Here is a 14022-nt window from a genome sequence, read left to right as displayed (position 1 = left end):
ATTTGGAAAACTCGGCAGTGGCCACAGGACTGGAAAAGGTCAGTTTTCAATCTAATCCCAAAGAAAGGCAATGTCAAAGAATGCTCAAACTACCACACAATTTCACTCATCTCACATGCTAGTAAAGTAATGCTCAAAATTCTCCAAGCCAGGCTTCAGCAATAAGTGAACTGTGAACTTCCAGATGTTCAAGCTGGTTTTACAAAAGGCAGAAGAACCAGAGATCAAACTGCCAACGTCCACTGGACCATCGAAAAAGCAAGAGAGTTCCAGAAAAACATCTATTTCTGCTTTATTGACTCTGCCAAAGCCTTTGACTGTGTGGATCACAATAAACTGTGGAAAATTCTTCAAGAGATTGGAATACCAGAGCACCTGACCTGCCTCTTGAGAAACCTATATGCAGGTCAGGAAGCAACAGTTAGAACTGGACATGGAACAACAGACTGGTTCCAAATAGGAAAAGGAGCACATCAAGTCTGTATATTGTCACCCTGCTCATTTAACTTCTATGCAGAGTACATCATGAGAAATGCTGGGCTGGAAGAAGCACAAGCTGGAATCAAGATTGCCAGGAGAAATATCAATAATCTCAGATATGGCAGAAAGTGAAGAGGAACTAAAAAGCGTCTTGATGAACGTGAAAGAGGAGAGTGGAAAAGTTGGCTTAAAGCTCAACATTCAGAAAACTAAGATCATGGCATCCAGTCCCATCACTTCATGGGAAATAGATGGGGAAACAGTGGAAACAGTGTCAGACTTTTTTTTGGTGGAGTTCCAAAATCACTGCAGATGGTGACTGCAGCCATGAAATTAAAAGACGCTTACTCCTTGGAAGGAAAGTTATGACCAAGCTAGATAGCATATTGAAAAGCAGAGATATTACTTTGCCAACAAAGGTCCATCTAGTCAAGGCTATGGTTTTTCCAGTGGTCATGTATGGATGTGAAAGTTGGACTGTGAGGAAAGCTGAGCTCCGAAGAATTGATGTTTTTGAACTGTGGTGTTGGAGAAGACTCTTGAGGGTCGCTTGGCCAGCAAGGAGATCCAACCAGTCCATCCTAAGGGAGATCAGTCCTGGGTGTTCATTGGAGGGACTGATGCTGAAGCTGAAACTCCAGTACTTTGGTCACCTCATGCGAAGTGTTGACACATTGGAAGAGACCCTGAATCTGGGAGGGATTGGTGGCAAGATGAGAAGGGGACGACAGAGGATGAGATGGTTGGATGGCATCACCAACTCGATGGATAAGAGTTTGAGTGAGCTCCTGGAGTTGGTGATGGACATGGAGGCCTGGTGTGCTGTGATTCATGGGGTCACAAAGCGTTGGACATGACTGAGCGACTGAACTGAACTGAAGCTGAATGAGTAGGACACAACTTAGTGACTGAGCACGCATGCATGCACGAAAGCTGAATCCAGTACTATTTTCTTACTCAGGTCAGGGAGAGGAATATAGAATACTGTTTTAATAACATTGAAACCTTTTTTACACTGAATTTATCTTAAGACATGGCTTTCCTGATAGCTCAATTGGTAAGGAATTTGGCTGCAATGTGGGAGACCTGGGTTTGGTCCCTGGGTTGGGAAGATCCCCTGGAGAAGGGAAAGGCTACTCACTCCAGTATTCTGGCCTGGAGAATTCCATAGACTATGTTCCATGGGATTGCAAAAAGTAGGACACGACTGAGCGATCAGAACACACACATCTTAAGACAAAGAAAAATAGTGACTTGGATATTGACTATGGTGACTTCCCAGGAAAAATTGATACTAAATTCCTTGTCATTGTATATCATATCATAATTATGGTTATTTTCCCTAACCATAGGATTTTTATTTCTCCCATGACAATTGTTCTGGCCTGAAAGTTCAAATGTATATTTTGGATTCATGGGGCTCTTGTAATTAAATTCAACATAATCATTTCATGCACATCAAAACCATATAACTTCTTAAACTCTCTCTTATATTAACTGGTTTATAGTAAGAAACCATCAGCCATAGTGATCCTATCTTCCCAATCTAAAAGGAGTATTATGACAGCAACAAAGAACCCTATGGACACGTTCCTGTTCTAGGAAATAGTCGCAGAAAATCCTCTGCTCTCAATATTGAGCAATCCTTACGTTTGTGAACCCCAAACTTCTTGTCTTTGCTCTTCAGTTAACCAAGAACTGTCAAATATACTAATTACAATGTCTCCTACATTTCCAAAGATCCTATCTTAATAGAATGCTTGCCAATTAGATGCAGTCTCAGTATTTTCTCCTTTTACCCCATAAAACTGACTCCCCTGTTCAACACTTTGAACTGTGGCTTGGACAGAAGTGACAGCAAGAGAGTCTTCCTTCCGCAAATATATGAATAAACATCCATTGCTAAGTTTGACTCAAACTTGGATTTTCTACTGTCATTCTGGATTATTGTAAGAATTCCCATTAGGATAATACTGTATTTAATGCTAGAAAGAAACATCTAAATTTATTAAGCAATTTGCAGATTCTTCTTAGCATATGTTAAAGAAACATAGTAGAACTACTATTAAAAAAGAGGAAGAGGGCTATGAATTACATGAGGGGACAAATACCAAACCTAAGAAATATTAAGATTAAATTTTTGTTACAGTTGCAGTTCTTATTCAATTTATTGAGTATTTATAAAAGAGACTATTTCACCATTGCATATTTTAAAAGTAACCACTTATTGAATATTTGCTATGTGCTAGGCACCAATTAAATAATTTACATGATTATCTAATTGATTTACATGTGGAAATTTTGATGCTTCAGTGGAAATCTATATACATTTTCTACAGCACATTTTTCTGCTCATGTGATTCTGTGGAAGAATTCAACAGAATTCACAACTCTGCAAAATATAAATAGCTGTTAGCAATACAGAATAATTCTTCTCTATAGTCAAATGTTATCATGTCTAGTAGATGTTCAACTGACTTCCCTCTTCACTGTGCAAGAAGACAGTTTTGCCTCCTTAGCACATTAATTTCAATATTCTTAATCCATAAATGTATCTTTATTTTGGATTTTTCTCTTAACTGGTTGTAACTTTCCTGGTTCTCTCACTGATTAATGAGTTATATAAAATCTTTTACACTTGAAAATTTCATATCTATATGATAGTCATTAATTTACCTTGTATTAAATGATCTTTTATCATTTTTTTACAACAACTCTGTGGGGGATAGATATTGTTAAGCACATTTTACAGCCAAGATGAACCCCAGCAAGATTCCATGATTTACCTGAGAGCCACAAATTTTCCCTGGGCATTCCTGACTGTTAGGCACACTGCTGCATACTGGGTGTGCAAAGCTGAACAAGGCTGTTTCTATCTTCATCGTCAAAGAGGCCAGAATAAATCTGTATTGAGAGTAGCTTATGTGCAAGGTGCTTCCATAAATATCCAGGAACCAGAAACATTTGATAAAACCTCACTATCCAAAACTCACTACTTGATAAATGAAATACTGAACTTGAATAGACTCAAACAGTGTTATACCATTAACTAACTGAACTCATTCTATGAACTCTTAATAACTGAATTGAGGGATCAGGTAGATTTGTACAGGGAAAGATACTAAATTGCTAACTTTTAATCCTCAAAGTCACCTTGTGATGTATGCATTCTTCCCATTTTTACAGATAAGAAAAATGAGGCTCAGAGAAAATGATGTTAAAAAAAAAATCACAGCATGTTAGAATAGAAAGAAATAGCAAGATCACAGTACAATGGCCTTATTTTATAGCTGGAAAAGCCAAGCTCAGGGAAACAGAGGGCTTCTATCAAATCTCTCACGCAGCAAGGGGCTGGGTCTGGCTCAATATCCACCCATTGCTTCTGCACTATCTGGCTCTAGTAACTAGGAGAATGAGCCACATAGCCATTAAAATCAGGGAGAAAGGAAAGGTGAAATTTAACACTTGCTGAACAATGCAAAGAAATAGAGGAAAACAATAGAATGGGAAAGACTAAAGATCTCTTCAAGAAAATTAGAGATAACAGGGGAACATTTGACGCAAAGATGGGCACAATAAAGGACAGAAATGGTAGGGACCTAAGAGAAGCAGAAGATATTAAGAAGAGGTGGCTAGAATACAAAGAAGAATTATACAAAAAAGATCTTCATGACCAGATAATCATGATGGTGTGATAACTAAATAGAGCCAGATATCCTGGAAGGTGAAGTCAAGTGGGCCTTAGGAAGCATCACTATAAACAAAAGTTAGTGGAGGTGATAGAATTCCAACTGAGCTATTTCAAATCCTAAAAGATGATGTGGTGAAAGTGCTGCACTCAATATACCAGAAAATGTGGAAAACTCAGCATTGGCTATAGAACAGAAAGCCTTTTCTCATTCCAATCCCAAAGAAGAGCAAGGCTCCAGAATGTTCAAAGTACTGTACAATGGCACTCGTTTCACATGGTAGCAAAGAAATACACAAAATTCTCCAAGCTAGGCGTCAACAGTACCTGCAACAAGAACTCCCAGAAATCAGGCTGGATTTAGAAAAGGCAGAGGAACCAAAGATAGAACGGCCAACATCAGTTGGATCATAGAAAAAGCAAGAAAATTCCAGAAAAACATCTACTTCTGCTTCATTGAGTATGATAAAGCCTTTCTGCAGCAAACTGTGGAAAATTCTTCAAGAGATGGGAATATCAGACCACCTTACCTGCCTCCTGAGACACCCGTATGCAAGTTAAGAGGCAACAGAACTGGACATGGAACAACAGACTGGTTCCAAATTGGGAAAGGCAAGGCTGTATATTGTCACCCTGTTTATTTAACTTATATGCAGAGTACATCATGAGAAATGCTGGACTGGATGAAGCACAAGCTGGAATCAGATTTCTGGGAGAAATACCAATAATCTTAGGTATGCAGATGACACCATCCTTATGGCAGAAAGAAAATAGGAGCTAAAGAGCTCTTGATGAAGGTGAAAGAGCAGAGTGAAAAGGCTTGCTTAAAGCTCAACACAGAAAAAATGAAGATCATGGCATCTGGTCCCATCACTTCATGCCAAATAGATGGGGAAGCATTAGAAACAGTGACAGACCTTGTTTTCTTGGGCTCCAAAATCACTACAGATGGTGACTGCAGCCATGAAATTAAAAGACGCTTGCTCCTTGGAAGAAAAGCTATGATCAAACTAGACAGCATATTAAAAAGCAGAGACATTACTTTGTCAACAAAGGTCCATTTAGTCAAAGCTATAGTTATCTAGGAGTCATGTATAGACATGAGAGTTTGGATATGAGGGTTGAACCACAAAGAAGGCAGATCACTGATGAATTGATGCTTTTGAACTGTGGTGTTGGGGAAGGCTCTTGAGAGTCCCTTGGACTGGATGGAGATCCAACCAGTCAACCTTAAAGGAAATCAACCCTGAATATTCATTGGAAGGACTGATGCAGAAGCTGAAGCTCCAATACTTTGGCCTGCTGATGTGAAGAGCTGACTCATTAGAAAAGATCCCGATGCAGGAAAAGATTGAAGGCAGGAGGAGAAGGGGATGACAGAGAACGAGATGATTGGATGGCATCACCAACTCAATGGATATGAGTTTGAACGTGCTCTGGGAGATGGTGAAGACAAGGAAGCCTGGTGTGCTTCAGTCCATGGGGCCACAAAGAGTGGGACTCAACTGAACAACAATAAGACTACCAGGGAGTCTCAGCATCTCTTTTCTACCTTACTACCTCATAATTTATCCAATTATTCTGAGGTTTTCTGTCTCAGTTCACTTCCCTTTCTACTGATACTTCAATCTTATCATTTTATATACTTATTGATCTTTAAAATTATTATTTTATATATTAGTTAATCTCCTATGTAAGAATCAGTTCATTTCAGTTCAGTCGCTCAGTTGTGTCCGACTCTTTGCGACCCCATGAATCACAGCATGCCAGGCCTCCCTGTCCATCACCAACTCCCGGAGTTCACACAAACTCATGTCCATTGAGTCGGTGATGCCATCCAGCCATCTCATCCTCTGTCGTCCCCTTCTCCTGCCCCCAATCCCTCCCAGCATCAGAATCTTTTCCAATGAGTCAACACTTCGCATGAGGTGGCCAAAGCATTGGAATTTCAGCTTTAGCATCATTCCTTCCAATGAATACCCAGGACTGATCTCCTTTAGAATGGACCGGTTGCCAAGCACTAATTTCAATATTTCAAAAGAGGCAGTGATGAATATCATCTACAATAAATAAGAGCTATCTAAAAGATCAAGTGTCTTTGTGGCTTGGTTTAAATCAACTCAGATGAAACCATGTTTTCTATTCTCAATCTGGAACGACAATAGAAATATACAGTGGATTGCTTAATAATAGCATGAAAAACACACTAAGTGCCATTACATCCATGGACTTTGCTCAATAGAAAAAAATTCAAATTTTGGGGTTCAAAAATGCTGGAGGAACCTTTGGTGGTGAAAGTTTTGGGAATCATGTGTCTACATTCTACCACTGCCTAGGAATTTTGAAGATCTCCGCAAACATCCACTGTCATGGACAACTTTGCTCTTAAGTTGTCTTTTGCTCACAAATCCAGGTACAATTTCCTACTTATATAGGAAATTGTTCCTGTCAGTACCAACAGGAGGACAGCATTGATTTCTTATCATCCCCATCTGCAGAGTGTGGCTGGAAATTTGGGCAGATCTCAGAACCTTAAGAATCTTCTCTACATTAAACTACCTTGTATCTGCTCATAATACCACATTCTAGAAACTTTGGGGGTCACATTTTCATGGCTGCTAAACCATAAAATCAAGCTAAATTAATAGTTTTCTTTTTTTCTTTTTCCTCTTTTTCCCACCTCATCCCTACCCTTCTTGCCTTCCTCTCCTTTCCCTTTCCTCTTTTCCCACTTTTCTCCTCTCCCTTTCTTGATTTTCTTCTTCTCCATTGGGAAATATATTTTGATGAGGTCATAGTTATCTAATGAATAGGTTTATACTATGTCACTTCTCAATAAGCAGAAGAGAGAAAGCCTACCAGTTATTAGCGTCCCTTAAAAAGTGAGAGGACCGTACCACACAAGCTATCATGGGTCACTGTTAGTTACGAAAAATGCAATACACTTGTCCTAGGATGATGAATTTTCTTTATTTTCAGCCATTCACAGCACACCTGTTAGTTGGTCTGATTTTGTTTCAGGTTTTAACACCCTCCAGAGACGTTCCCTTAGGAAATTTACAACCTTCAGTTCCTTTCCAAGGCATCACAATTCTAATAGAGCTGTGTTCTATGTAAACCTATGCTAATTTCCATCATTATGCAGATGTCCAAGTCTATTGCAGGTTTCCACCTAAAAGTGTTTTTTCCCTCTAGAGTCAAAGGTACTTGGATGAGCTGTTGATCCCTTTGATAAAGTACAATCCATATATCATGAGGCCACCAAATTTGTTGAACTTCAGCCAGGAAAACAGAATCTCCCCTAGAGACCTTGGTGAATTGACCGATGTTGAATTGCAGCTTTTATTTAAAATGAATTGATGAAAAAACATTTTAAAGTAACTTAACTTTTTAATTAATCATAATCTCCCACCATTATGCATTTTAAATGTTTCGGCTTTTGTTTTCATTTAACAAGCTCTATTTAGCTGCCTCTGAGTGTCAGAGAAACAGTGTTTAAAAAAAAAAGGTATTTGTGTGTGTGGTCCCATTTAATTCTCAAGACAATTTAAAAGTCTCTACATAGAATGCATAATTTCAAACATTCAGAAGCTAATGTTTAGTAAAGTTACAAGGTACAGGCAAGAGCACACAGTTACTTCTTTAACAAGGGTTAAAATACAGACTTTCCATCAGTTTCCATGTTCTTTTCCACTTACACCATAGATGTTTTCACTTTAAAAATGATTAGTCTAATGATAGTTCCAAGTTGGAATTCCCTCTTATAAATATCTCTAACCATTTAAAATGAATATGCTCTAAATGAAGATGCTTCAAAGAGAATAATGTTCCATCTAAAGGAAATAAGTGTTAGTCACTCAGTTGTGTCTGACTTTTTTGACTCCATGGACTGTAACCTACCAGCCTCCTCTGTCCAGGGAATTCTCTAGGCAAGAATATCTGAGTGGGTTGCCATACCATTTAGCCTTGTAGCCAAATTATATCTATAATGTTAATACAGTTGGATTAAGGGGAAGTTGCACGATTAAAACATTTTCAGTGTTAAAGTCAGATTTTTATAATGGAAATAGGGTGCAAATTAATATATGCTTAGATGCTGTCAATCACTGTCATCTTTCCATGTCTGAATCAAAGCTAGTTAGTTGCTCAATCGTGTCTGACTCTTTTTGACTCCATGGACTGTAGTCTGCCAAGCTCCTCCATCTATGGAATTCTCCAGGCAAGAATACTGGAGTGGGTAGCCATTCCCTTTCTCTAGGGGATCTTCCTGATCCAGGAATTGAACCCAGGTGTCCTGCATAACTGGCAGATTCTGAGCCACTAGACGGAAATGAAAATATCTGCTATATCAATAAACAAGAAATGTCACTGCCATCAGCAAGTGCTGGCCTCCAATTGTGAATAAGGGCTCCCAAAACTGCAATTTAGAGGATGAAGCCATCCCCCATGGTGACTGCTGAAGAGCTGGGAGAATGCAAGAAGCAGCCATTGGCCACTCCTTAGGTGAACAAGGAAACGGGTTGGCCTGAGACAGTGTATGAATTCAGTGAGCCCAGAGGCTTGCATCGTCCCAAACATAGTATGCTAAATTCCTTAACTTTAAAACTGATATTTGATGTTCAGGCAGACTGTTCCCTTTGTTGTAATTTGTATAAGACCTGACTTCCCCTAGCCTCCTTGGAGCAGTTATCTCCGAACTACTGAGAATCTTGGTCTAAACATTTCCACTAAATGTTTCAGGTTGTGACTATACTTCTTAGTTGACACTAGTATTTCTGAGGAAAAAAAAAAAAAAAAAATATATATATATATATATATGCCTCAAAATAAATGAATTTATCTGGTAGTTAACAGTAGGCCAGGAAAATATCCACACTTCTTTACATGTATGAGCTCACAGGGCTTCCCTAGTAGCTCAGCTGGTAAGGGATCCACCTGCAATTCAGGAGACCTGGGTTCGATCCAGGAATATGCCCTGGAGAAGGAAATGGCAACCCACTTCAGTATTCTTGCCTGGGAAATCCCATGGACAGAGGAGCCTGGTGGGCTACAGTCTTATAGGATCACAAGAGTAGGACACAACTTAGTAACTAAACCACTTCACCTAAAAGGGAGGGCAACGTTTTGGATTTCTAAGGTGGGCTGATGTGGCTTCAGACTTCTAATACAGAGTTTAGAACAATTGCCTTCAAACCCTGCCCACCATCCTTCCTTGATATGTGAAATAAAAGGAGCGGAATTCACATTGTGTGTTACTTTCTGCTGTACAATAAAGGGAACCAGCTATATGTATATGCATTTCCCCTCACTCGTGGGCCTCCCACCCACTCCCCCATCCCATCCACTTAGGTCATTACAGAGCAGTGAGCTGAGTATCCTGCACTGTGCAGAAGGTTCCTGCTGTCGCAGTGAAATGAGGTGGAGGTGGGGAGAGGAATTTGTTCCAGTGAAAAGGGAAAAAAGAGGAATGGGTTGCAGTGAAAAGGCGAAAAAAAGAGAAATGAGTTTTTTTCTCTCCCTTTCCTGAAAACAAAGAAGATGAATATATAGTGAGCAGGCCTGAACATTCCTAGGTTTTGTTTTTGTTTTTGTTTTTTTTCACTTTAACTGCTCCTAACTCAGTGTGTCTGTGACTAAGTTTGCTTTTCTGCCCCCTAACTCTGCAGGAGCTACATTTCACAGCTACTGTCCTTTGCTTACCCTTACAACGCTTCCTTCCCCTTGTAGGTACATATCAGAAGGAAGGCTGCAGAGACACAGAGCTGCCAGACTCAATTACTGGCTTATTGACACCAGCCTATGGCTGTTTTTGAGACTATCCTAACACCTTTGTTCCTCATCACCAACCCCTGACTGGGAGCCCTTGTTTTATATAAGCTCCTGTACTCCCTAGCGACGGGGGCACAGTTCTTGAGGCTAGAGCCTTCTGTGTTCCCCTCGCCACAAGGTGAGAATTAAAGTCACCTATTTCCTCCATACTCTGTCTCCATGACTTTTTATTTGGCTTCGGTGGGCAGAGAAAGCCACGATTTTGGTCAGCAACACTACTAGCCATCCGTTCTACATATGGAAGTACACATATGCCAATTCCAATCTCCCAGTTCACCCCTCCATGGCCACATATTTGTTCCCTATGTCTGCATCTCTGTTCATCTGTACCATTTGCTAGATTCCATATACACGTGTTAATATATGATATTTGTTTTTCTTTTTTTGACTTACTCTGTACGATAGACTCTAAAGCATCTATACCCCAATTTAAAAAGTTGGAGTTGCATATCTGCCAGTTCCTAGCCATTTCCATACTGCCCTACCCCTAACTATGTTTTCTGATTTTCTGATTTTTTTTGTGTGCAAATTTCTTTTTGCCACTAAACAATCATGGAATTAAACCTTTTTTTTCCTCTTATTAAAAAAAAAGTGCATTTATTGTGGCATCATATGCTTAAATATTGGGACCCATCAATAGTAAGAATTCTTCTCATCTCCTCTTTGTTTGGTTGGAGATCTGTCTTAAGGATTCTCTCTAACAAAGGCCCAATTCTCTGTGTCCAGCTGTGTATTTTGCCCCATGATGCTATCAAACCGCAGAGTAAAACACAGAGCAACATTTAATGGAAGTGGAGATACAGCAATTCTCGCCTGATTCTTAGACTTCCAGAAGATCCTGACACTCTCTCAGGTTTCAAGGCCTGATGTAAATACACACTATTAATATAATCTTTTGCATATCTGACCATGCCCCTTTCAAAATTGACAGATGCTGTGTGCCCACTTACTGTGATTATTCCCAAAGTGTATATTTTCACAACTTAATTGTAAACACTGTTTATAATGGAAACCAAAGAAGAGATACTGACACTAAAGACAGAATCTTTGCAAATTATATCCCAAGAAATAATAAATGTAATAAAGAATCACGAGACCCAAAGTGCTAATGATCAGGAAGAGAGAATGTATCATTTTCTAACATTGTCTTATTGAATATAAATGAATGAAGGTTTCCTTTATTATATTTGTGTCATTGGCACTCCAAATCACAATTAGGACTTTTGACATAAACATACAGTCAAGAACTGAGTTATATTTATAATGACAATATCCTATCTGGTGTCTTCAATCAAAAACATGACGAATAATCTCAATTCATACAACTCAATAACAAATGTGTTAATATATTGATTTCAAAAAAGAGACTGATGCCAGTGTATATTTTTCTTTCATTCATTCCTATATTCTATTTTTTAATGTTTTGAAACAAAATTTAAGTTTAAATATGCTTATGATACTCTAGTTAGCTGTTCAAGTCCCATCTGCCTAGGAAAACATCAAAATAAGATGTGTAGAACATACAATCATGTTGCATCCAACAACTGTTTCAGCCAGGTTTTCAGGATAAGGTTGACTTCATGCAAAATCATGACTATTTTTTCATTCATTCATTCTTAGGGAAGCAAATACTTAACAATTATCTGACCTCATTATAAAGTCATAAGGTCTCAGTTCAAATCCAGGTGGCAATTGCTTACGTCATTACCATTACATTGTTACTTTCTGAGTTGTTTCCTTATCTTCCAAAGGATATGTCCACTAAAAAATATAGTCAGGACCTGAAAGTAGATAGTTATTTAATTCGGTGGGAATGTTTAGGACTATGAGCCTGGGAGACAGTAACTCAGTAACTCTGTGAAAACTGCTCCAAGGAGGCAGGAGGGGAAGTTAGGCTACATACAGTTTTGCAACAAAGGGAGCAGACAGTCTGAAGCTCAAAAGTAGGCATCAAGTTGAGGAATTTAGCATTCTATGTATGGGAAGATGGAAGCCTCTGGGCTCACTGAATTCATTCCTGAATATGCACCTCTGCTATCTGGCACTAATCCTGTTTCCTTGTTCCGCTTGCTTCTTGCATTCCCCCAGTTCCTCAGCAATCACCTTGGGAGGTGGTAGCATCCACTGGATCACAGTTTTCAGTTTAGTTCAGTCACTCAATTGTGTGGGACTCTGCAACACCATGGACTGCAGCACGCCAGGCATCCCTGTCCATCAGCAAATCCTGGAGCTTGCTCAAACTCATGTCCATTGAGTCAGCGATGCCATCCAACCATCTCATTCTCTGTCATCCCCTTCTCCTCCCACCTTCAATCTTTCCCAGAATCGGGGTCTTTTCCATGGAGTCAGTTCTTCACATCAGGTGGCCAAAGGATTGGAGTTTCAGCATCAGTCCTTCCAGTGAATATTCAGGACTGATTTCCTTTAGGGTTGACTGGTTTGATCTCCTTGCAGTCCAAGGGACTCTCAAGAGTCTTCTCCAATGCCATAGTTCAAAAGTTGGATCACAGATCAAAAGTTGGATCACAATTTTAGGAGCTCTCATTCACATTTAGAGACCAGAAATTGCTGAAGGTGGTGACATTAATTGTTTATTGATATGGCAGGAGATATTTTCATTTCACAGATATAATAATGATATTTTCCTAAACACCTTATTTAAAATTAAATTAGATAACCTATGGAAAACAAAAAGCATGACTTTTCGTATGAGATAGCTCTGATACTTCTCTACATATCTGAATAGAAACTGACAAGTCTCTAACAGAAAGGGAACTACAAAGCCTGGAGTTATACAACTGTAAGGTATGCCAGTCCTAAATTTGAATGCATCTAATAACAATAACAGGCTTCCCTGGCACCTCAGATGGTAAAGCATCTACCTACAATGCAGGAGACCTGGGTTCAATCCCTGGAGACCCCCTGGAGAAGGAAATAGAAACCCACTTCAGTATTCTTGCCTGGAGAATTCCATGGACCGAGGAGCCTGGTAGGCTACAGTCCATGGGGTTGCAAAGAGTTGGACACGACTGGGCGACTTCACTCAATAACAATGACACAGTCTCAAAACATACAAAACTAAAGATGACAGACTAAAAGAGAAATAGGCAATCTCATAATCATGGCTTCCCTGGTGGCTCAGATAGTAAATAATCCACCTGCAATTCAGGAAACCTAGGTTCTATCTCAGGGTCAGGGAGATTCCCCGGAGAAGGGAATGTCAACCCACTCCAGTATCCTTGCCTGGAGAATTCCATGGACTGAGGAGCCTGGTGGGCCATCGTCCATGGATCCATGGAGTCTCAATGTGTCAGACAAGACTGAGCAACTAAAGCGATTAACCCTAGCACAATCATAGCAGAAGACTTTAACATACCTCACTAAATCACTTAAGCAACATATCATGACAATAAAACAAATGAAGAAACATAGGAATAGTAACTATACAAGACCCATAAGGATTCTCAGCAAAACCAAAACTAGTTCCAATCCTGTTGATTTTGTCTGATCAAAATGTCAAGTTTATAAAAGACTTGAACCCAAAGAATGAACTTAACCTAACTGACATATAAAGAACATTGATCAACTTAATTATTTATGTAAAATATCAAAAATATACTTTATATTATAAAATACTTGGAAATGAATGACAGCGAGTACAGTATACTTTTAAAATTTAAGGGATGCAATGATAAAATATATTTAGGAGATTAGGGTATAAGTGAATGAATATAGACTCCTGAAACCTCCCCATTTTTATTCTTGGAAAAAACTAAATTTGTTGATTTCTGCAAAGTTTCTATGGTCTTCCTCAATGGCTCAAATGGGTAAAGAATCCACCTGCAATGCAGAATATGAGATGCAAGAGAGGCGGTTAGATCCCTGGTTTGGAAACATCCCTTCGAGGAGGAATTGGCAACTCATTCCAGTATTTTTGCTTGGAGAATTACACGGACAGAGGAGCCCAGTGGGCTACAGTCCAAAGAGTCACAAAGAGTCAGATAGGACTGAGCGACTAAGCACAT

At 39.3% G+C, this 14022-nt stretch overlaps 1 long non-coding RNA gene across 1 annotated transcript in view; it reads right to left on the bottom strand.

Moving 5' to 3' along the window:
* The window catches only part of LOC123327555, a 1360034-nt gene that overhangs the window by 267225 nt on the left and 1078787 nt on the right, over positions 1 to 14022 (bottom strand). The window lies entirely within an intron of this gene.

The sequence above is a fragment of the Bubalus bubalis genome, chromosome 16 (assembly GCF_019923935.1).
Source record: "Bubalus bubalis isolate 160015118507 breed Murrah chromosome 16, NDDB_SH_1, whole genome shotgun sequence".
Lineage (NCBI taxonomy): Eukaryota > Metazoa > Chordata > Mammalia > Artiodactyla > Bovidae > Bubalus > Bubalus bubalis.
Note: the sequence above shows the minus strand (reverse complement) of the source record. Positions and strands in the feature narration are given on the sequence as shown.